Raw genomic sequence first — 26684 nt, 5'->3', positions numbered from 1 at the left:
ATCAGTTCAACCATGCTTCCTCCAAAGCGCTTTGATCAAGACTAAAGCTTTAGTCCCATCACAGACAATACCTAGTTTATTGAAGAGCAAAAGCCCCGGAACTGAAACAGTCACTCCACAAAATAGGTACTATCAGCAGTTAACTCACTAATCAGTCTGTCACCGACCCAAGGAAAATGTCAAGTGTTGTTAAAGTTTGACTCACAAATTATTAATTATGAGGTACCCGTTTCTCCTGTAGTAACCATGCTAATTTGTTTTCTTCATTCAATTAAGAACAGAGTGCATTATATTGCTGCATTCAAAGAAGTTGGCTACTGTATCAAGTAAGCATCTGTGTTGAAAAAGCTGTTTACTAAAAATAGAACAGGTTGCATCCTATTTTCCATCAATCAGACTTTATAAAAATGTATCTATGTTTCCATGTTGTTGTTGTTATAAAGAATCCTGACTTCCAATATTACCCGCCTGCAATAACATTCTACCAGAAATTGAAAGGAAATACTTCTGGATCACCTAGTATTACTTAAAATAAATAAAGCAGAGTTAGCAAGAGCCACCCAAGTTTGCAGGGCACACAGAATCTTTCTGAAGGCACATTCAACTAAAGGATTAGCCTGTTTTAAAAGGCCAAATGATTCACAAGGCTAAAATAAACAGTGAAATGGGCCTGTGAAATTTGTTCATGCTAACGTGATTTGTTGCTTCTGAAGAACCTCAACACACACACAAGGCACACAAAGACAGCCTGAACCAAAAGTAGAAGTTTCTAGGAAGAGTCTTAAAATTAAAATTTTAAATTGTCTTTAGTTGACAGAACAGAATAATTTCAAAAATACATCTAAATATTCCTAGCCAAGAGAGACAACAAATAGAACACACAGCTTCTATGTGAATGTGAACTTAAAACTTATAGAACAAAGAAGCAAAAAGGAAAGATCTTCACTCTCTTTAACATGTTCCACAGAGGTGGAAAAATATATCAATACACGAAGCTAACATCTCCAGTCACTATTCTTTCCTTTAGAAGAAGAGATATATTTACTTTATCAACAAACTAGCCAACCTCCATAAAAACATGTTCACTTTTCCCCACTTTACTATCTTTCTGAGACAAGCACGTCCTCACCCACACCCAGACAACATGGAAAATACAAGGATAGAAATAAAATTAGTTTCCCAAAATTAAAGAACAGGAGACATCAAAAAACAGCTCCATTTTAAAAGTTAGAGATGTTTTTAGTATTTGAAAATCAATAATGTTATGAATATATATGGGCTTTCTTAATTTAAATATGTAGTTTCAGAAATTAATAAACCTTTGCTTAGTTTTAATCATTTAATAAAAAGTTTTATCCTCAAAGTAAATAATCTGGCATGTCCACAGGCTACCTTTGTAGCTCTGTAGTTTTATAAATATTCTCTGTACATGGAATAAATATTTTTCTATTGAAAAAAACTGGTTGCAATTAGTGGTATTATCTCTATTTTAATATTACATATGCCATCAGACACTGGACTCATACAACCTTTTTTAAAAAAATCTTATCACAAAATCCACTCCAGGAAAGAGATGGCTAAGTAACAACATAAATGGATTTTAAAACACTCTGAAAGAGGTTATAAAAACAGGACATTATCCATGATTTTCCAGTTACTGGCATCTGAGCAACACAATATGAATATTTTTAAATGAACAGAATAATTTTAATTTATAATTTTTCCATCCAAATGGTTCCATGTTACGCCTTATGTAGAGAGAGCGAGTTCCTGGAACAGTGCCTTGCTGTTGCTAGATGAATATAGAAGGGGAAAAATCGCTATGAATAGGAATGGGAATAACAGCCATGCAGAAAACAGCATCCAGCTCTTCAAGCTGCATAGGTGGGGACCAACAGCCCCCTGGTGGGCTGAAGCTTCAAATTAAATCACATGAAGAGGAAGCAGCTGTAACACTACATCAGCAACAACAGGAATAATGGTCTTGATGTCTCCAAGATCAAGGCTGCTAAAATGCTCTCTATAATGGCAACCTGGTTTAAAACACAATGAAGTAAGAAAACATGTGCAAAATGTGAAATCCTTGGACTTGAGAAGAACTGTGCCTTGCCAGTTCAATCCAAAAATTTGTCAAAGATGATTTTGCTCTTAACGTGAGAAAGTTCAGGTTTGTAAGGTTATATTTCAAGCGTTCATTCTAATGAGAGCTGATCCCTCCCACAGTTAGGCCACAGAAAGCCGATTCATAGTAAAGGTGAAGCTCAGTGTGGAATCCCGAAGTCCTGTGATTATTCATAGTGCAAGCAGTGCCTGTCAGGTCAGCTTGAATATGAATTCACCAGGGAAACCGAAGGCTGCAGTCTGTAATCACTAATGGATATTGGGACACACATGCATGCTTTGAGCTGCACTCTTAATTGGCTATACTTATGGACAGAAGTGCTTGCCTAAACAGCTTCATTCCTTAAGGACTCCAGTTATGAGCTACATTCCTTTGCACATTCATTTCTTTACTCATCCATCAAACATTTATTAAGCCCTTACCTACTATGTGCCCTGCAGCTCTTCCAGCTCATGACAGATACGGATTCATCATTAAACTCCTGAGATCTAAGACTGGCTATTACTCAGGCGCCGGTGAGGGGACACTTGACAGACATCCTGGGAACTTCATATACATCCCTATCAGTGGTGACGTGGAGGCGGATGGGTACTGGAGAACACAGCCTTAGAAACCAAGATCAAGGGCGAACTGAACTGGCTTGACGTGGGTATGATGTCAACCCCAATGAGACAGACCCCCATCTACACTGTAACATGGATTTTGACTAATACATGTCAGAAAAACAAACACATGAAAATGAAAAAGAGAAGCAGGCAGGAAGAATTGAGATAAGAGAAGTGAATGCGCAGTAAAAACTCCCATGCCTGTAATAAATACATGCAAAAAAAGAAAGTGGTGGGGAGAAATTCAGGAGACAGGAATGAGGCTTTTTTTAAACATCCAAGGAGGAATCTTACTTTTTCCTAAAATTGTTCAGCTACCTGACTTTTGTTCATGTTCCTTAAATTATTCAGTGTATCTGACTTTTCTAATGAACGTTAGGTTCATAAGATCATCTATCATCCTTTTGTTGTGTTAATTTTGGTTTAAAAAAAAGCAAACACTAGGAAGAAATGAAATACATCTTACAAAGGAAAACGCTTCAAAAAGTTAAGTTACTGGAATCCATTATCATTTTACCCAAGTAATTACAGATCAGCCTACAGTTCTAACACTACTTTTCCCTGAATAGAGAGCAGCTACAACAGCTGCATTCTGATCTCTGCTTCATAGTAATGTGAGATGACAGAGGATGGAAAACATAAAGAAGACATAAAAGGTTAATAATAAAAGAAAGATCATATTCTCAGTAAAATAGTCTCACAACAAAGAAAATCCTTTCTGAAAAACCAAACTTTGCCAAAACTCAAGTTCAAAAGATTATGACTCACTATAACTCTTCCTGCGTATGAGCTTCATTGTAACAAATTAAAATATGGGTGAAGATTGATTTTATCTGGTCAGAGAAGTGATATTTCTCTGGTAGCTTTTGCTTTATCACTGGGGAAAATTTCCATCATAATAAATTGTTTCAATTATTCCATATGAGTAGAGTCTCTAAAAATAGAGATTATAAAAATATAAAACTGTAAACAGTGATTAATTGGATCAATAGTTAAAAAACACTAGATGGTAAGAAAATCTACATCAATTAAACATAATTATTTAAAAAATCACCTCATGTGCAGAAAAGGGAATCCTCCTACCCTGTTGGTGGGAATGTAAACTGGTACAGCCACTATGGAAAACAGAATGAAGGTTTCTCAAAAAACTAAAAATAGAGTTGCCATATGTCCCAGCAATCCCACTCCTGGATGTATATCCAGAGAAAACTATAATTCGAAAATACATGCACCCCTATGTTCATAGCAGCACTATTTACAATAGCCAAGACGTGGAAGCAATCTAAATGTTTGACAGATAAATGGATAAGATGTGGTACATACACATACACGATGGAATATTACTCAGCCATGAAAAAAGAGCTAAATAATGCCATTTGCAGCAGCATGGATGGACCCAGAGATTATCATACTAAGTGAAGTAAGTCAGACAAAGAAAGACAAATACCATATGATATCACTTATATGTGAAATGTAAAATATGACACAAATGAACTTATTTACAAAACAGAAAACACTCACAGACAGAGAGAACAAACTTATGGTTACCAAAGGGGAAAGGCAGTGGGGAGGGATAAAATAGGAGTTTGGGATTAGCAGAATCCCTAATATATAAAATAGATAAACAACCTATATATAAAATAGATAAACAACCGGGTCTTACTGTATAGCACAGGGAACTATATTCAATATCCCATAATAAACCATAATGGAAAAGAATATGAAAAAAGAATACACACACACATACACTCTCACACATATATATGTATAACCGAATTACTTTGCTATATACCAGAAACTAACGTAACACCGTAAACCAACTATACTTCAATTAAAAAAAAAAATCACCTCGAAGTCTGCTATATCTTTCTTCCTCAGAAGATGTGTTCTCTCTCTTCCTCTATCTTGTGCTCTCCACTACTAGCCTTGCCTTTCCCTCCTCCCACAATTCCATCCCCTAGTCTTTCACCACCATCCATCCCAGCCTTCATTATCCATTTTCTTCTATAGCCAATAAGGAATATGAATTATACATTATCTGTAATGTTTATTTAATATGCATTACATTCTCTGCTCTTAATTCCCCATTCTCTCTTTTAAGGGTCACAGTGTATATTAACGAGATTTTTATGGGCTCTTTCTTCTCAAAAAATAATCTTAGACAATTCACAAATGAATATGACCCTCTGTTTAAGCATTTGAAAGGTCATGGAAAGTTCTTCAATGGCAATGTTTCTAAGTAATAATATACACAGGCAGTCTTCTACCTATTTAGCTTATTCATTTAATAGTGAATTAGACAATATAACTCCTTTGGTCCCTTCTGATCCTGTTATTAGATACTCAATGGTCTTATGTTTCCCATTTAGATAAAAAAGGACTTAAATAACAATTTTATTAAAGATAGCAGATCCAGTCAAGGCTATCTTTTATAGAATAATGATCTATCACTGATAAATACCCAATTAATAGGCCACCATAGAAGACAGTTATTAATTAGGTAATCTTTAATTATATCATGTTTATACTACTTTTTTAAACTTTTGAAAAAAGTTTATTAGTGACCTGAAGGGTTTTCTTTTCCTCTTAATATTTTTTATTTTTTTAATTAATTAATTTATTTTTGGCTGCACTGGGTCTTCGTTGCTGCGCGCGGGCTTTCTCTAGTTGCGGTGAGCAGGGGCTACTCTTCGTTGAGCTGTGCAGGCTTCTCATTGTGGTGATTTCTCTTGTTGAGGAGCACAGGCTCTAGGTGCATGGGTAATTATACACCAGTAAGGATGTTAAAAAATATATAAATTAAAAAAAGAAAAGTGAACTCCACACAATCTACAGTCAAATAGGATGCAAAATTCTGTAGTTATAATTAGGGAACTTTCACTTTGAATATAAAAATTATCAATTAATATTTTAAGTATTTAAACAGCAAATAGAGTTTTCTATTTTCTACTACATTCTTATGTTCAGTTTGAAGGTGCATTGAGTAGGTGTCCTAATACAAATATAACATCCCTCATTCTTTCATTCATCCTTCTTCTAGCAAGTATTTGTTAAGTATTATTATGTGCCAGACACTGTTCCAGATCTAGAGACAAGGTTTCTGCCCTCCTGAAATGTATTCAAGCGAGAGACCATAAACTGAGTGATAAAGAATATATTGTCAAGTAAAAGTAAGTGCTAATAAAATGTTTGAAAGTAGGATCAAAGGAAGGAGTGATAAAGTGGTTGGGAAAGGACATTGCTACTGCTGACAGGGAATAGTTAAGGACAACTCAGGATGACACGAGATCTGAGTGAACCAAGTAGTAAGCCACGCAGATCAGCGATCTGAAGGAAGAGCACTTGCAGCAGAGGGACTATTATAAGTGCAAAGACCCAGAATGAGCATGTTTATAGTTCCCAAGGGACCACAAAGTGGTCCGTGTGGTTGGGGCAAAGTGGGTGAGGGATGTGTGGTGAAAAAGAATTGTAAAATGGGAGCCACTGGTGACAGAAGTTGTTGCAAGGGGCTCAAGCTCACAGGGTAGAGCTAAGAGAGCAAAAATTCCACGTCAACAACCTATTAACTATTGTATGTGATGAATATGCAAAATGCCTATTATAACTGCTAGTGAAAGCTCTCAATATCTCCATGTTTTAAGAAACTTTCAAGCTGATGCTCATGAATATTCAAAGCCGTTTCAAAATTCTCAAATCACTAGATTTGGTATATAAGAAGGGACAGGAAAAGAAATAACAGAAAATGCCACTGTCTAGTCTTACTTTAAAAAAACTGCTTTCTTTCACTGTTTTTTGGAAGGGGAATTTATTATAAATGACCAAAGTGCATGAAACAAGACTCACATATTTAAATAGAAACAAGTAAAAGGAACCCGAGACCAGTATAACATTTATGCTTTCCAGTTGGGAGCACCTGGAGGGAAAGGAAGTGGTGTCATTCTTTTATCTCTTCTCCTTTTTCTTTTTACTTCTTCTCACCCCACAGAGCCTAAGCACTACTTCTGGGCCATGCCCATCACTTAGCATCATTGAAGCTGACGTCCAACAAACCAGCATTTGCCACAAACTCAAAGAGTCTTCAAAGACGTTGAACCACTACAACAACTTCAGAAAGAAAGACAAAAATAAGTAAAATAGAACCCTCTCTTATGAGGCAGGAAAAGGAAAGGAAAAATAGGCTCGTCCGTAAGAATCTCCTACACACTCACCAAGCAACTATCATGATAAACAGAATAATTCAGATCAGTTTTACTCTTTTTAACTATAATTAGCAACTGGCCAAAAAGTAGGCTGGTTAAAATAGTCTTGGAAGGATAACTTGTGCCCTTTCTGGGTACAATGTCACAGAGATCAGAAGACATTTATGCTCTGGTGAGTAAAAAGTAAAAAAGGGGGAAAGAGGTGAGTGCTGTTCCTACATAGTGAAAGGGTACAGTACAATTTTAGGACAAAAACATATTTAAAAGTTTGGAAGTTTTATGGAGAAGTTGGTGGTTGTGCCTTGAGAAGAAGAAGAAGATGAATCAGAATAGGAAGGTCTGATACACTCCCCAGACATCAAGGATTTAATAATCAACTACCTCTTCAACTTAAAATTTCTAAGAACAAAGCATAACAAACATTTGCACATGGTATTAATAGAAGGTGATTTTTTTTTTTTTTTTTTTTCAGTACACGGGCCTCTCACTGTTGTGGCCTCTCCCGTTGCAGAGCACAGGCTCTGGACGCGCAGGCTCAGCGGCCATGGCTCACAGGCCCAGCCGCTCGGCGGCATGTGGGATCTTCCCGGACCGGGGCACGAACCCGTGTCCCCTGCATCAGCAGGCGGACTCTCAACGACTGCGCCACCAGGGAAGTCCCAGAAGGTGATTTTAATATATATTACAATAGAATAACATATAACCAAAACCTAGCTCTGTAACTTGACCAAGCTATGCTAATCAAAATTATATCCACCAATATGTCTGTTTCTGTAGAGGAATGTATAATATCCAGGATTAACTGTGGACTCTGGCCATATTAATGACAACATATAATTTTAATTAAAAAGAAATATTGTGGGCTTCCCTGAGAGCTCCAAAGATCAGAGAGGGCTGCCCTCAAGTTTCTGGCTGAGAATGCAAGAGAGGAAACTAAATCCCAAGGCTGGGTACATAATCATAGAAAAGCAGGAGGACAAACAATTCCTTGAAGTCACACAGGACCAGGAACAGTTTGTGTTCCTACAAACCAAAAGAAAGACTTCAGAATACACAAATTATTGGATAGAGTCCTCAAGAAGGGTAACCACCTTAGTGGTAGAGAAAAATTTGTGTTAAACTAAAAGCTGCTCTGGACCTATACTAACAGACATTAAAAAGAAAGCCTCAAAAAAAAATAAATAAAAGCACTTTCAAATATTTTAACTCTAAAACAGAACAAAGTCCAAAACACTATAAACGAACACAACAAAATCCAAAATGAAATTCAAAATGCCTGGCAGCCAAACAAAAATTACCAGACATGCAGACAACAAAGAAAATACTGACTATGGTTATGATGAGGAGAAAAATCAACCAAATGAAACAGAGTGACAAATGACAGAGATGATAAAATTAGCAGACAAGGACTTTAAAACAGCTATTGTAAATGTGTTTCACATGTTCAAAAAATATGAACATGATGAGAAAATAAACAGAAAATTCTAGAAAAAGACACAACTGGAACTTCTAGAGATGAAGCTCAAGACCTAGTAACAGAAACTATCCAAAATGAAGCAAAGAAGCAAAGAACACTGAGAATGAGCATGAACTGAACAATACCAAGCTGAATAACACATACATAATTAGATTCCTAAAATAATGGTTGATCTTTCTCCAAATCTGATGAAAACTCTAAACTAAAAACTTAAAAAACTCAATCAACCTCAGTAGAATAAAGAATCACACCAAAGCACATTATAAAAAAATTCTTTTTTAAAAAATAAAGAGGGAACTTTAAAAGCAGTTGAGAATGGAGATGACATTGTACACAGGTAGAGATATAAAAATGGTAGAAAACTTCTTGTCAGAAACTATGCAAGCCAGAATGTAACGAAGAGACATCCTCAAAACACTGAAAAAACGAACTAGAATTTGGATTCAGTGAAAATAGAAAAATATCTGTCCAGTAAGGGCAAAATAAAGACTTCAGACAAAGTTGAGAGAATTCATTACCAGCATACCTACTCTAAAGAATAGTATTTAAACCCTAGAACAGCCACAATCACTCAATGAATCAGTAAATCAATCAGAGTTATAGCTAACAAGGTAATAGTGGACATAAAAATGGAATCCGAATACTCAATCCAGAAGAAGGCAGGAGAAGAAGAAAGAATGAATAAGAAAACGATGGAAATAACAATAAATCATTAACTCCAGAGGAGACAGGAGTGAAATGGGATCATGGAGAGATACACACAAGAGGCTTCAACATTAAAATTCTTTCTTTATAAAAAAAAAAAGTCTGAATTAAATATAATAAAATGTTAGGATCTGATACAGCTGGTAATTGGTGTGTGTGTGTGTGTGTGTATGTGTGTGTGTGTGTGTGTGTGTGTGTGTGTGTTTAACTGTGTTAGTTTTCTATATTTTGGAAACATTTTACAATTAAAATTTTCAATGACAAGTAACAATATCATTAAATGAGTACTGGTAAAGTTTTTTTTTTCTGTTTTACAAAACATTTGGAAGTTAAATCAACCAGTGAAATCAGTGTGTTTTAAAATAAGTGGTTCTATAAGCATAATTAAGCACAATGACCTTTATTAAATTCTGCTATGTGAGGTTAATCTAGATGGCTAATATTCAATATTTAAAAAGAGAACGTTAATTCTTCTCTAGCCTAAGAGGAGAACAGAATGCCATTTTAAAATAACCACCTCATGAGGGAAAATGATAATTTCTTGCCATCATTATTTCATGTGACTTCAGCTGGTTGGGGATTAAGCTGAGGTCCTAGAGAGGGTCTCTTTCTTTCATTGTTTATTTTAAAGATTTCCAACAGTATCCACGGAGAGAAATGACTTGGTGAACAGCACAGGAGGGAGGAGCAGGCAGAAGGAAATATGGGGAAAAATATCTCTAACATACTATAATTTACTTTTATTTATGTTTATTGTGGATTGTCTCTCTACCCGACCTCCAACTAGGATGAAAGAAAGCTACAATAAGATTGAGATTTTCACCTGTTTTGTTCACTGATGTATCTCCTGCAATAGACCAGTGCCTGAGACTTCACGGGCATCCCATGAATATTTGTTGACTGAATTATTCAATTAATAAAAAGATAGGAGGAAAGGAACACGTGAAACAGAAGAGAAGGAGAAGATTCGGGGATGAGAACATGTGGGACTGAACAAGGAGCCTACAAGTGCAGGTCTCAGGTTTGTTTAAGTGGTAGGAACGCCAGAAAGTCACAGTATTTCAAACAGAACACAAAATATAAATGCAGAACACTGCACAATCAGAAGATGCCTTAGATATATTGAATACATGTATTTAACAGGCAAAAACAGAACAGACTGTAAAAAGAATAAACTGTTTGAGCTTCTGTTAATACTTTTTTTCTATTTATGCACTAATTTGTCATCTTTTATACATCCAGCCAAGTAGAGGATAGCCATCAAAAACAACGAGAAAAAGTTTTCTGAAAAATACTGACAATTGAGATAATTCAATCCATTGACTTAATAAATATTGAGGAACATAAGGAAAAAGAAAACAGCATTATTTTAACAGGAGGAAAAGCAGAGTTCCACTAGAGAATCATTTGAAGATCATCAGTATATACAGAAGTGTACTTCTTTTTTAAGTTTACTTTATTTATTTACTTTTTTTTTTTTTATTCATTTTTTTTTTGCCTGCGTTGCTGCGCAGGCTTTCTCTACTTGTGGCGAGCAGGGGCTACTCTTCGTTGCGGTGCGCGGGCTTCTCATTGCGGTGGCCTCTCTTGTTGTAGAGCACGGGCTCTAGGCATGCAGGCTTCAGTAGTCGTGGTGTGCAGGCTCAGCAGTTGTGGCACACGGGCTTAGCTGCTCCATGGCATGTGGGATCTTCCCAGACCAGGGCTCAAACCCGTGTTCCCTGCATTAGCAGGTGGATTCTTAACCACTGTGCCACCAGGGAAGCCTAGAAGTGCACTTTTTTCAGTTCCAACAGAACTCCACACATTTGAAATGTAAAAGATCAAGCCAGATGATGATACCCCAGAAGCAGTGAGCATAACTAGTGACCAGATCTTGGGTTTAAACACCATTCTCCCATAAAAACAACAACAGATGCTTGAAGAAATGGTAGATTCTAGGACTGAGGTGAATAAAGTACAAGACAAGCCTGAAACATTTTCTGGTACCAAAAACGAAGAAAATGCTCAAAAAACTCATAGTATATCTAAAGAACACAGGAGCCAATTTGAAGAAGCTCCCAATGGCCAATCTGGGACAATCTGAGCAGTAATATAAATAATGATAGTAATGGAATTTGAAGTATAGAATAAATATGCATGAATCCATACTTACATAAATAAATATTTGAAAAAAAATAGGGGACAAAGCACAGCTCTTCCTTATAATATAATCCAATTACTAACTGCAAAAGGAAAGATAGAAAAATCACCAACTGGCGAACAGTGCAGTAATAATCATTGGAGGTAAGAATCAACAACGAATGTTAAAGTTAGTGGGCAAAAGTATGAGGAGAAACAGGTTATTTGCATAGTCTTGTCGTGTATCCCCATAGGAAGCTTACTAACTGAGAAAAACAGTAACTACACAGTAGAGAAACTTGGCAGATACCACCTTCATTAAGTGAAAAAATTTAACCCCACCTGTAATCAGGCATCTCAGTATCACGAACCCGGATATCCTGAAAAGTGCACAACATCATCTGCAGTGGTATTCTTGCCAAAAATACATAATCTGAATTTAATAACGTGGAAACATCAGATGAACCGAAATCGAGAGAGGTTCTTTTAAATAACTCGCCAGTAACTTCAAAGATAGCAAGGTTATGAAAGATAAAGCAAGGCAAAGGTACTATCCCAGACTAGAGGAGAAGAGACTCAGGAGACATAACTAAATGTAATATGAGGTCCTGGATTGGATCCTGGACCAGAAAAAGGATTTTAGTGGGGCAATGGGTGAAATCTGAATAGGGTCTATACATTACATAACAGTATGACATCAATGTTAATTTTCTGCTATTGATCAATGTTCTATGGTCATGTAAAATATTAACACTTGAGGAAGTTGGATGAAGACTGTGACCTCTCTATAGTATTTTTGCAACGTTTTCTAAGACCAGACTTATTTCAAAATAAAAGTTTAAAAGGAATAAGATCAAGACAGGGTATTTGTTACCAGGAGAATAGTGTGTATCTGTGAAACCTTTGCTTACCACTTTAATGCAGAGTGAAATTTACATAGGGCAGACCCAACCTACTCTTTGTGCAGAGTGAAATTTACATAGGGCAGACCCAACCTACTCTTTGTGCAGAGTGAAATTTACATAGGGCAGACCCAACCTACTCTTTGTGCAGAGTGAAATTTACATAGGGCAGACCCAACCTACTCTTTGTCTAATGCAAATCAAGAACCCATTTCCCTTAGCAATGAGTACAGTTTCCTGATTTAAAATAGCTAATGTCAGGATGCTTCTAAAAATTATCACCTTATTAAAAAAATCCATCAAATGAACAGGATTTGAAGAACTCATCTTCAAATAAAAAGCTGCACACACTACGTAAAGAAAAATGTTATATATTTATTTGCTGTTAGAAGTGAAAAGACTGCCTTTTGAAACATGTCATAGTACTGCCATTAACATCACAAAGTAGTATTTATTAGGAAGTCACCATTGAGCCCTATGTGAACTTTCCCAGTTTCCTATGGCACTTATAAACAAAACTGACACAGCTGTGAAAGAGAATTTAAAAATTAAATGTACAGAATATTCTTAAGTTAAATATTTACAAGATATTGCCTATCATGTAAATAACCATAACGAGTAGGCCAGGGAGATGTAAAAATGACAATGTCAACATGCAACAGGAAAGAATATTCTATGTTTCTGAGGTATTAAACTTAGATATAATGAAGATAAAATATATTACATCTATATTTATTATTACATATGCACTAATACAAAGGAGAAGCTACAGGACAAGGAAGAGTGGTGTAAAGGCATCAACATAACACTTGTATCTGAATAAGAGAGAATCCAATCCCTGGAAGCTGCCAATACACTCTTCCATAGAGATGGCAAGGAAGCAGGTCTGGTGTGCAACTACAGGAGCTCAATTCCATACCCCACACAGGGCTGCTTTAACAGTTGCAGGAAAAACAGTGGGAAGGATAAGAGGGGGAAGTATCTGGCTTTTTAACAAATATATTACAATTCAGCTTTGAAAACCATGCCTTTCATAATAGTTACCACTTAGAGAAGACCAAAGCTAAAGAATATTTATTATAAATTGCAAGGCTATTAAAAATCATTAGCAATAAATAATGTTACACACTTAATTTAATAAAAAGTATGTGTAAAGTAAATTAAATACAGGTGTTTTGTTTTGTTTTAATGCAATGGCTTTATAGTATGCCTTAAAGGTCATAAAAGTCTATCCAAATAGAAAATGAAAAAGCAGCATTCACAAATGAAGATAATCTGCAGAAAATGATCTCTGATTCCTTTTGGTCATGTTATTCATAATAATTCCACAAATGTTAACCAATGAGATCCATATGCCAGGCACCATGCTTAGAGACCAAAGATGAACAGGACACAGGTCCTACATCCTAGAAGCACACTGTGTAGCGTCACAGAGGAGCAGAGGCAACTTGTATTGAAAAACCCATACTTCAAGTGGGTGTCCAAATCCCCTCTAGTCCTGAGATGGCTGTCTACCTGCTCTAATGTGCCAAGTAGTTATAGCCACTCCTTGAACTGTATTGCTCTCCCGTACCGAGACTCTCCCACCCCCAGAGCTATTTATTTATTCTACCTGTGTCACTCAAAATATTCTATTTTTTAATCCACGGTGAACCTAAATGAAGAGGTAAATTTAGGCAACCTCAAATTACCAGACATCGAGTTTATTTGGGAAGAGCAGAGGAATCACAATTTGTAAAATGCATGCTGCAGCAAGCTACAGGGGAGTCTGCTGTATTTATGGGCAAGGAGTGGAAAGAGGGGGAAGTCCAGCCTGAGTCCAAGCAGTAAGTTCAGTGGTTTAAGGATGGGGAGGGATACCTGGCGGATGTTTAGGAGATATTATACAGGAGATAAGACTGGGTCTTCCGTAAATCAGACATTTACAGGAAATCATTCTCTCAGTTAAATTCCATTGTTCTGAGAGCGCGTGCGTGAGATTCTCCATTCCACATCCTCCGTTCCATTTTCAATTGCAGTCCTTTCACATCACTTACTGATTCTTGGTTTTTTCAAACTACTGCGATCGGCACCACAGTCCATATAATGCTTTGAACATTACCGGTTTCAGTAAATAACAAACCAGCTTTACTATTAAAAAATAAATTAAAAATGAACAATGAACCTAGATTGTAGAAATCTCTATTGACCACAGAATTGCTGTCAGTGTCCCTAACAGCTATTTTATTATAAAAGGCCCTCAAATTATAAAATATGCAAGTTATCTTTATGCAAGAAATGTACCGAATATTGTAAGATTCAGAATGCTTAAAAATATTCCCCCAACTGGGATGATTTCAGATTAAAGAAAATAAGGACTGTGTAATTATATACACTTACCTTGACAAATAGAAAGCAATCTGTGATTAGAACATAGCAATTAGTTACAAAATGCTTCACATGGATTTAATTACCCATCAGTCTACATGTAGCTTAGTTACTTTTATCTCATTACATCAGTAAAAGATTTCTGCCTAAGGCAACTGCCAGTCATATATTTATAAGGCTTCTAGACTTTACAGTGAATACATTATAACATTCAGGCAAATGTGCTAAAGCTACAGTTGCAGAGACATTCTTAATTTTGAGTCCTAGTTTTAGTTCATAAACGTCTCATCACTGTCTTAGAGTCAACTCTCATCTAGCTTTCACATCGACACTCACCTATCTGGTGTATAACACTGTTGACTAAAACATCACTTCTGTTTATTCTAATTCTGTAAGAGCCAGAAGGAAAGACCTTTAAAACCAAAACAATTAACTTATTGTCCCGAGGCAAAGGGTACTATATTCTCGTGCGTAAGGTAAACACTTAAATGCAGAAAGGAGATGACCCTTCTTTCAGGAGAGATGAAGAAAGTCCTTTCATTCAACCTACTCTGCTAAGTTTGGAAAGATGGTGGCTTCATGGGATGCAACTTTTTGTGTGTGGGATTCAGAGTGGGAAGCTATGTCTTCCATTTTTCTTGCCTTAGGAAGACATGTTTTGCAACTCAGCCAACCAAGGTTTCATTCCTAAATCCTTTGCTGATTAACTCAGTATCTTTGGGCAAGTTATTTAACTGACTTAAGGAAAAATAATAATCATCTCACCTAACTGTTCAATTCAATAACACAAAAATATCTAGTAGAGGGTCTGGCTCATAGCAAGTATATAACAAAAAAGTTAACACTGTTTGCTGGGTTCCCCTAGGAGGCGTCTGTGAGGATTACGTGAATTCATCAGAAAAAGAGGTCTCTTTGGAACTAAGTAGAAAAATACTCTCCCTCCATTTTTCTTTAAGGGAATATTTTTGGTGTTGGTTACAAAATTAGATTCTTTAAGAAGTGGGAGTTTTCCAAGCTCTGGAATCTGGTGTTAGGGGATTCTGACCTCATCCTACTCAGAACCATTGAAGAAACTACCATCTGTTAAGGAAGGCACATCTTTGGGCCAGATGGCATTGTTTCAACTTCATTTACAGAGATCTACTGAGGCTTCCTTTAGGGCTCACAAGTCACTGAGTATCCCTCTGTAATTTCTTTTTTACTCAAACCAGAGTTTCTTCTGCTTCTGCTTAAATACATACAAAATCAACAAGAAAATAGGTTTCAAGTACTACTGTGCTCAAGAATCACAAAGCATATTAAAAATTTGAGCGGGGTGGGCGAGATTCTAATGAAGTAAGTGTGGGTTGATGTCTAAGACCATGTACTCTGCTGATAACTGATAACCACACTTAGAGAAACACTAGGTTAGGCTTCATGCATGTATACAGCAACAACAATGAAATATATTATCAAAATTCTAAAAAAATACCTTTTCACGCCTTTTAAAGACTTAAAATTCCCTCCTTGAATTTAGTTAACACTCACACTATGATTTCATACTTCCCAATTACTGATTTCCAAAAGGAATATAGGCTCCGGATTCTTAACAAGAGCTTGCAAATGGTTCGTGTGTCACCATGATGTACAGGTTTTCCACTACAGTTGAGAGAAACACAGAATTGGGAGAGATAATATGTGATACAGTGGCCAGATTTTATGGTTAGGTGTGGGCACTAAAGCACAGAGAAAGATCTCAATGTCTGAGATGCATGTTAAATACGTGGAGATAACCTATACTGTAAAATCAATCCTCTGAAGATTTTATGAACTTTTACTCCTTCATTTGTAAACTTCAAAGCAAGTAGTAGACAGTAGTTGCTCAAAAAGCATTTGTAGGTTCTTACAGGTCAGAATGTGTTTTTTTCTTTAGGTGCTCCCAGCTCTTCATACAATGACCATTGCACATAATAACTACTTAACTAATATTTGCTGAAGGAAGGAAAGGGATGGGGCAGAAAGGAGGGAAATGATTCAAATATTTAACCTTCTAGTAAAGGGCAAATTTTTTCAAAACGAATTTTCCCAATATTTAGGAAATATTTTTTTAGAAAGTGTTCTAATCAGATGCCATAGAGACAAATACCATCATACACTAAAACAAAACAAAACAAACAAACAAACAAAACCCCCTCAATTGTACTTTAATCCTTTTGGGTGGCTTGTCCAGATACCTAACCAGAAATAGAAAAATAGCTTTGAGAAAGACCAAGTTCTTTTTTTTTTTTTAAATAGTGGAGTATATTGTTGATTTACAATGTTGTGTTAGTTTCAGGTGTACAACAAAGGGATTCAGTTACACATATACATGGATCTATTCTTTTTCAAATTCTTTTCTCATTTAGGTTATTACAGAATATTGAGCAGAGTTCCCTATGCTATACAGTAGGTCCTTCTTGGTTATCAGTTTTAATTACAGCAGTGCGTACCTGTCAATCCCAAACTCCCAACCTATCCCTCCCCCGGCCCTTTCCCGTACTCTCAACCACTGCGCCACCAGGGAAGCCCTGAATCATTTTTTTTAAAGATTCCGATACAAGCGATATCATACGATATTTGTAAGAAAGACCAAGTTCTAATCCCTGGGCTGGCCTCTTCCTAGCTAGTGACGATGACCACATAAAATCTTCTATGTCTTGTTTGCAAAGTGGGCATACTGACATTGGATTGTGACAATTCAATGACGGCAAATTTTCCGGTAAAAAACTCAGCACAGGAGCAGAAGCCCACGAGGCCAATTACTATGCATAGTTACTCCTCTAAATTGAAGTGGCTTCAAAGATGAATTATAATGAGAAACACACACACACATACATAAATGTACATCCCTGTGTATCAATATAGCACAGATGCTCATGTTACAGCAAGCTTAGAGTCTGGGTTAGAATTCTGACTCTACCATTTGCCAGCTGGGTAGCCTTGAGTAAGTTAACTACATGGCTCAGAGCTTAGGTTTCCTCAGCTGTGAGATGAAGATAATCACACCCACACCTCACAGGAGGTGATGTAAAGATAAATGCAACAATCCGTACAAGGTAATTCCCACTCTGCCTGGCACAGAGTAAACAACAAATACTAGCAACTGTTATTATCCTGTGAAATACCAAAGTAACAATGAGGCGATACGGATCTATTTCAGGTCTCAACATGGGTTTTGTTTGCTGGACCAGGGGCCATTGCCTTTGGAAATTGGAAATGACAGTATGTTTACTAAGTCATTTGAGTTACTCTGAATTTCCATTTGGAGAAGAAAACTACTTCTCTGACAGTCAAGTTACAATAAAAAGGATAATTGTGGCATAGTCTGTTCAGACCTATATGCAGAAATTGCCCCATCTGCAAATGGGAACTACCCAAGCACAGAAATAGAGCTTGATGCAGGGCTTTAAAAACAATAACGTTAATTAAGAGAAAAAAATACTTTTTTTTTGCGGTACACAGGCCTCTCACTGTTGTGGCCTCTCCCGTTGCGGGGCACAGGCTCCGGACGCGCAGCTCACGGGCCCAGCCGCTCCGCGGCACGCGGGATCCTCCCGGGCAGGGGCACGAACCCGCGCCCCCTGGATCGGCAGGCGGACTCCCAGCCACTGCGCCACCAGGGAAGCCCGAAAAAAATACTTTTTATAGAGTTCAAAAACAAGTTCATTTTTCTCAAATTCACGTTTATAGTGTTAACAGTCAAGGAGTTAAAAAAGCAATGAAATAAATGCTTAGAAACTTCAACTGACTTAAATAGCTTTCATTAGTTTGGTTTGAGTCTGCTTTTTAATTCATTATGTGTTTTCTAAAATTAGATTTGTTGTTTTAAAGCAGCTTTTCTTGGCACTTTTTGTCCAGAAATTACTTACACTTTTGATCTGGAAAATCCAAACCAACTTGATAAATTTTTTTGAATATGAACTTTATGAAGACGAGTTAAAAATCAAAGGAAAAAAGAAAATACAGTTTTAGAGTATTTAAACAAATACTCAAATCATAAGCCAGGAGCTGACACCCTTTAAAAAAACAAGGTGCCAAATCTCTAGCCTTTTGTCCTTGTATTCTTTGGGGTCCAAATGGGAGACACCGACGTGAGTTAGTCCTTGAATGCTATGCAGGAAGGGGCTATCGGCAGCCCACCTGCCCATGAGGAAGAACACACCTGCCAGTGACTGCGCAAGTGAACAGGTACAGACTTTCAGTCAGGGCTGGTGTGAGCCATCAAAAAGTAAAAATAAAAATAATAAACCTAGCCCATGCCCTGCCTGCTACAAATGAAACCCAAAAAAGCTATTTTAATAATTATGAATGTTAATGAAAAGCCAAATAAAAAGCAAAAATCACCGCTACAAACATCAAAATAATTAGAAAGATTAGTTTTAAATTAAATAGGATTGGGCTTCCCTGGTGGCGCAGTGGTTGAGAATCTGCCTGCCAATGTAGGGGACACGGGTTCAAGCCCTGGTCTGGGAAGATCCCACGTGCCGCGGAGCAACTAGGCCCGTGAGCCACAACTACTGAGCCTGCGCGTCTGGAGCCTGTGCTCCGCAACAAGAGAGGCTGCGATAGTGAGAGGCCCCACACCATGATGAAGAGTGGCCCCCGCTTGCCACAACTGGAGAGAGCCCTCGTGCAGAAACGAAGACCCAACACAGCCATGAATAAATAAATAAATTAATTAATTAAAAAAATTAAATAGGATTAAGATTAAACAGGAAACATCCAATCTGCTATCATTTCTTCTTTGTGAGTAACTGCCCTTCTCAGAACATCCTCATCCCACTGCCTTCTTGACTGTATCTTACTTTCCCTACTATGGTTCTTGCTGGAGACCATCTCTGCTCTTTGGGGTTCCCTCCACCATTTTCTCCTACACTGCACTGCACTCGTAACTATTATCCTTGCCCCCAAGGCTAGCCTTTGTTACCAGAAAGAATGGGATAATATCTCTATGTGCCCTCTCCCCAAGAAGACCAGGAGTACCCCCAAAGAAAACCCAACCAACGGGTAAGTTGCATATATTAAAACCATTTGTTATCACCATCCTCCCAGGATGGTCATCCCACTAAGCTTGGGCCTTTAAGTAAGGATCTTTTCAGTGTCTACTGGGAACCCTCCTTATTATCTGGAACAACCAAGATTTATTCAACAAATGCTGTAAGAAGGAGAAGCTACATTTCCATTATATAGGGTTAAAATTGGGCAGGGGAGGAGGCATCACTTTCTCTTACAAAATGTAATCAATACTGGCTGTCTTCTACAGATAATAACTTCAAGCTAAGATGGAACTCAAAACAATATCTGTGAGATATTGTAAGTTCAAGTCTCTAGCTCATATTTATTTGGGGTTGAATAGATTTTTTGTATGGAAAAGGTCCATAAATTTTTTCAATTCCAGGTTCTGAGCATCTAACTTCTAAAAGAATATTGGAAACCTCAGGGACAGTCTATGGTAGGAGAAAGGATTTTAACTGCAGCTCTTCCAATATTGTCTCCCTTTAAATAAGTCACTTGATTTTGCTGGATCTCAGTTTCTTCACCTGGAAAATAAGATTAGACCAGGCTATTTACTTAGCTCAACTCTTTTGGGTTAGAGATTGCCTTTGACACTGATGGAAATTATGGATCACTTTCCAGAAATTAGCCACATACAACATTGTGCTTGATATTTTAGGGGATTCATAGATTCTTGAAAGCACATGTGTGGAAGAATTCTTCAACTATATTTTAAAATGTGATGCTACAGTCCATACACATAACAAACCATTAAAAAAATAAAGATATACAATTTTTACCACTAGCAAATCAGCTGCTTCACATCCTCACGAAATAACTGTTGGATAATAACTTGAAAAATATAAATTTAAAGGGAGTCTGAAATTACCAGCCTGCCCGTGGTACTCACGCATACACATACTTACTTTCTGTGTAACTGTAACATAATCACTATCAACCAAGGATAGCCATTATTGATTGGCAACTGACTTACAATACTACAAGAGTCATAATTTCTCTTTGGTCAGAGACTTTCAAAGCTCTCATGAAACATTAATGAAATAGCTGGATAAAGCTAAAATAAGTTTTTCAGAGACAGTCATTTCCCTTTTACATCAAACACAGGCTGTTCGCTTAGAAAAAGAGAGTAAGGGTGGTTAAGAAAGAAGCATCCTAGTTATCAACAGTCAAATGAGACAGTTAATAAATGACCATCTAAGATTTTAATAAAAATTCACATAATTAATTTTTATATTCAGCAAAGCTCCTACTAAAGAGAATAGATTTTATGATGACTACTAAAGAAAGTAATGTAATTAAAGATATAAAGTTCTTCTAAGTTTAAACTAGAAGACACCATTCTTAATGGGAAAAAAACCCTCCATTATTTCCGGTTAACATTTTCAATAAATAACCATTATTCAGGCTTATTGGTTACCTAGGCAAATAGAAAATAGTAAAGCAAAAAAGCTCATCCCTCCTTTAGGAAACCTAGGATGTGATTCCCAGAGTATCCTTCAAGTTCCAGAATTCTAGAGTTTAGGACATATCTTCTTGTCCAACATAGGTCAAAGATTTGATTTTCCACTTATCTTTGTTACTGTGGATAAAAATCAATGAAAAAGTAATATTAATGCAAAATAGGTGTACTCTTATTGAATTATTAATAGGCAATACAACTGTAAATGCTTTTGTTCATCATTCTTCACTGCCCTTGCAAACAATTTCAAAATGGGAGGTGCTGAAGCATGAAGATTGTTTGCAGCCATTGCCTTTTGAAATCACAGTGCTGGGAATTGGTGGAATTCTTGCTTCTTTGGGTTATTATCAGACACTGTGAACTTTTCTTTGAAAGCAGACTATAAATTCACAAGGGGGTCCCTTGCCTTCAATCAAGGAAATGTTTCAAACGACCCCCATCTGTCATTTTAATGTATTCTTCTCAAAGACTGCCATAAATATTTAATATAAGAAAGGCACTGTTTAAACACAACGAATAGCTTATGAAATTAAAGTTGGCTGAGGGATTACACTGTGTACATAATACACTGTAAATAATGACAAAAAATAGAAGCCGCATTACTAACCTTCTCTTGCTTCCCCTGACATTTCTTAAGGAATATGCAAAAGACACTCAGATATTAACGTCAGTTTAATTGATATCAAAGGGTGACTAACTCTATAGAACCATTCTCTTCTTGACTCTGTATATAATATATTGATACATTACCTCACTGAATGGATACCACACAGGTTTTTCCATTTTTCAAGAAGTCTCACTTAGCCTGCTAACTACTTTCAAGAAAGTCACAGAACTAGGAAGGACACTGTATACCTAGTCCCTAGTTCAGTCTCTTATCTTCAAACAGGGATCAACACCTAACATTAGACCTTTCTATGGAAGACACTCAATACATATTTATCAAATGACTACACAGTTATTACCAGGCGCAATTACGTACTGTATTCAAAATTTCTAAGGACAGGCTCTCCTTTTTCTTTCTGGTTCTATTACAACAACCAACCTGCTTATTTCCCACTCTCATTAATATCCATTTATTCTTACTCTCTGTTAATAGAAATGGAGAACAGCTGGTACCACTTATTACAACTCTTAATCTCTTGATTCTTCTGTTTAAAGCAAACCATTTCAATTTCTTTTAATTTTTCTCAGAGGTCTCTTTTTCTAACTCATTTTCACTGAATTTCTCCAGAGTGTAACAGAGGGTTATTTCTCAATACTTATGTGGTTTACCCCAAAGTAATGGTAACTCTGACAAGAACAACATATCCTTGACATAATCTAAGTGAGCTGCCCAGATTATCTCCCACTCCCCTGCAGGGTTAGTGCCAAGCCTCAATTCTTTACAGAAACGATTTTACAGTTCATCATACTACACACCTATTGATGTTTTGGACCAAATCTCCTAGGTTAATTTAGATTCTTTCATTCTCTTGACACCACCAATTTCTCCCATATTGATGTCATGCATCAATACCCTCTGTATGCTTTTCATTCCATTTACTAAATAAAGTGCAATATTGTTCCAGGCTAATGATATCATCTGTAGAAAACCATCCTCAGGCTATTAAAAGAGCTCTACAGAAGTTCCTTCAATATGTTTGAGTTCATCTTCCTAAAATTATTATGGGAAAAATATAATGGAACTGGCAGAAATTTTCACTGATGTCTACATAGTTAACAATAATTTCTTTCCACATTTTTAGATGGGCCATTACTCTATCATAAAAGAAAGAAACAAAATTGATTGGAAGTAGTCTCCAAAATGTCATAGTACTTACTAACCAATATCATTGGCTTGATATTTTGACTATTCGTTGAGGTTCTAGTATCTTCACAATTCTTATTTATAGATATGTCTATTAGAGAAAAACAAATATCGTACATAAATGCATATATGTGGAATCTGGAAAAATGGTACAGACGAACCTATTTGCAGGGTAGGAATACAGACATAGATGTAGAGAATGGACGTGTGGACACGGGTTGGGGGAAAGGGGGGGAAGAATTGGGAGATTGGGATTGACATACATACACTACAGCCAGCTAGTGGGAACGTGCTATACAGCACAGGGATCTCAGCTCAGTGCTCTGTGGTGACCTAGATGGGTGGGATTGGGGGGTGGGGGTGGGAGGGAGGTCCAAGAGGAGGGGATATATGTGCACATAGAGCTGTTTCACTTCACTGTACAGCAGAAACTAACACAACATTGTAAAGCAACTACAACCGCTCCCAAAGAAAAAGACAATTACTATATATAATGGAATCTAAGACACCAACAATGTAAAATACACCTTTTTTGTTATATGTCAATTACATATCAATAAAACTGGAAAAAAGTAAAATAAAACGCACTTTATAAAGTGTGCTTCTAAGGGAAAAAACCACCACAAAATATTTCCAAATAATTACAAAATTCCCTCAATTATAAGATGCATCTTCATTTAGATGTAAAATGATATGTAAATGCATCCTCATTTCAAAGTAAAAATCAATATACCCTAAAATTTACTAAACAAGGTATTGTGGATTTTTGCTCTTATAATACTATATTCTATAATAAGTACAACGCGGAACATCACTTATGTAGTATTTATAATGTAAGCTAGAGTTAACTATTTAACGAGTCAGTGTGTTAATAACCAATTTTCTCTGTTAGAATTTTGAACACCTTAAATAAGTACCTAGGTTTATATGTACATGCTTTTCCCCTCTAAATACCTTTTAAAATTACTTTATCTCTTTTATAAGTTCTAGTCCGCCTTAATAAAACAGTTTTGAGTCAAATACCCCCTCACCTAATAAATACTCTTGTGCCTAATGCTTAAGATATATACCTGAAACATAAATTATGCTCTTCATTCATTTTAATATATCAGCTCAAATGGTATACAGATGCAGCTGAAATTACAAACCATTTGATAAATGATGGAAACTTCTGTGCATTATTTAGACTGACTGAAACAACCCACTTTTGTAATGAACAAAAGCTCCCGAAGGGAGAGTTATTGCTTGAATCAAGTCAAGCCATAAAAGTCAACTCCCGATTCTCTACTCTCATCCCAGTCTTCAGTCAGATCTTACAACCTGCAGACTGTTTTTCTGGGTGAAAAAGCTTGGAGCTGTCTGACTCAAACAATTAAAGCCTAATATTGAATGTAATGCACAGGGAAATTAAGGAACCCTCAGTTTAACCTCAGTTTACCCTCACCACTCTTCCGCTACAGCAGCTTGCCTGTCATCTTTCACAAAACAGTACATACACACACACTACCAGGTGTTACTAGATTATTATATGACTTAAAATCTTCATTTCCATACTGTCCCCTCTGTCTGACTTCTGTGTTTCTCAGGTGAGATCATTGTTTTGTTAAGTTCCTCTGTCACCCCACACAAACTTCCCAAAATAAGAATACTGAAGAGGGTAAAGAAAGAAGAACTTCAAAACCACAATTTCTTTACAGCCTAAAATACAAAAAAACTTTTACAGTGCTTCCTTTTATGTCTGCATTTTGAATATGTGATTCATCACGGCAGGAGAAGCAAACCCTTTGAATGTTGATGGGGTGATGATCTATTCAAATACCAAGTTTTTTCCCCAAATAGCATGGGAGGATTGAAAGAAGTTTGATGTCATTCTTCTCTCCACATTGGTTCAGAATGTATGCACTTAGCGCAAAACCAGGTTGAATTTTGTTCAAATATCCTATTACACTTTATTCAAAATATCCTATGCTTTTAAGTTCTACAGCTCTGGAAAATCTATCTGAGGTGCTTCATTCACAGTTAACAGCATACAAATAAATATATTAGGGCCTCTAAAGTAAGTGCAAATCAGGCCTGGCATCTCCCAGTATGAGAGGAAAAGTTGAAAAGTTGGACTTATTTTTCCTTCCTAAAACAAGAAAGTAGTGGAGGTCCCTGCAATTGTTGAGAAACAAGTCAGAGGGCTTAATTCTCCACGCAGCACTTTCTTCTCATTTTGCTGTTTTGGCCATGCGTGAAGAATGGAAACTAGTTGAGAGTGCAGCTCAAATCTGTGAGGAATTACTTTACCAGTAGGGAGTGAAATGAAGTGATTCTTAGTAGTCATTGCCAGCTTTTAAAAGATAGTAGTCTGTGAAATCAAGCCACAAAGTTGGTCCACAGGTTAAACTATTCTCTGAAGATACAAGCTAGGATGGGCCACAGGGCCATTCTACTTAAGACTCTGAGATCAGGTTTAGGGTAACAAGTAGAGATTCTTAAGAAAAGCACCTTGGTCTCCTTTTGTTTAATTTAAAACTATTCTGAGGACTTCCCTGGTGGCACAGTGGTTAAAGACTCCACGCTCCCAAGGCAGGGGGCACAGGTTTGATCCGTGGTTGGGGAAGATCCTGCATGCCGCATCGTGCAGCCAAAAAAAAAAAAAAAAAAAAAATTTACTCTGAAACATCAACTTAAAACAGACCTGGAGAGCCATGAGCAAGTCACTTAAGCTCTCTGGGCCTTATATTCTTGATAAGATAGGGATAACAACTTGTCTTTCTGGGTGTTGTACGGCTCATACATTATTTATGTATTATAAAACACATAACACAGTGATTGGACCCAATCAGCACTAAATAAATGTAAGCCATTTTTATTATCATTTTATTTTTTAATAAGAAATTTATAAGAAGGAAACTTTCAGTTGCATATGTATGAGAGGGGCTTTACCTGAGACAACCACCTGAATCTCAAGAAAGAGAGGCACTTAGCAGTACGGACCATATTATTAAAGTAACGCTACCTCCTGATTGCCATATTCCCAAGCTAAGAGTTAGTAGTTCATTCTATAAAAGGTAAGTAAAACTCTCAATATTGGAATAAATCTGCTAAGAGTATCTGAATGACAATCCCATAGGTCTACAATTTCTGGAAGTGTATTTTCATTGTAAGTGCTTTCTTGGGCATACTACTCACTAATAACTGAAAAATTATCATCATTATTTGAAAAACAACTAAATGAAAGTGTGAATGGCAGTACGTAATACTAAAAGCAAAAATAATTCTGGTTTCGTCACTTCTGTATATGGTAGACAAAGAATCTGAATCTTCGAAACTTTTTAAGACTTAAAATCTTGGAAATATGACAAAGGGAAGTCAGAATCAGAAAAAGGTATTGAAATCTAAAATTTTCTAAAACCAAGACAAAAATTACCCATATTTCAATGTGTCAATCAAGCATGAATCTAACATATTCCATTCACTTTACTCACTGATCTCTACTGTCACCTTGTCTTGGAGTTAGCTTTTCCTATGGTGGGCTCAAACCTTTACCTTTTTTTTTAACATCTTTATTGGAGTATAATTGCTTTACAATGTTGTGTTAGTTTCTGCTGTATAACAAAGTGAATCAGCTATATGTATACATATACCCCCATATCCCCTCCCTCTTGAGTCTCCCTCCCACCCTCCCTATCGCACCCCTCTAGGTGGTCACAAGCTGATCTCCCTGTGCTATGCGGCTGCTTCCCACTAGCTATCTATTTTACATTTGGTAGTGTATATATGTCCATGCCACTCTCTCACTTCGTTCCAGCTTCCCGACTTCCCCCTCCCCGTGTCCTCAAGTCCATTCTCTACATCTGCGTCTTTATTCCTGTCCTGCCCTTAGGTTCTTTAGGAC

The 26684-nt window shown here is 36.7% G+C and overlaps 1 protein-coding gene across 1 annotated transcript in view; it reads right to left on the bottom strand.

Moving 5' to 3' along the window:
• Positions 1–26684, bottom strand: part of CDKAL1 (CDKAL1 threonylcarbamoyladenosine tRNA methylthiotransferase) — a 624055-nt gene that overhangs the window by 260023 nt on the left and 337348 nt on the right. The window lies entirely within an intron of this gene.

The sequence above is a fragment of the Neophocaena asiaeorientalis genome, unplaced genomic scaffold, assembly GCF_003031525.2.
Source record: "Neophocaena asiaeorientalis asiaeorientalis breed wild unplaced genomic scaffold, Neophocaena_asiaeorientalis_V1.1 scaffold273, whole genome shotgun sequence".
Taxonomy (NCBI): domain Eukaryota; kingdom Metazoa; phylum Chordata; class Mammalia; order Artiodactyla; family Phocoenidae; genus Neophocaena; species Neophocaena asiaeorientalis.
Note: the sequence above shows the minus strand (reverse complement) of the source record. Positions and strands in the feature narration are given on the sequence as shown.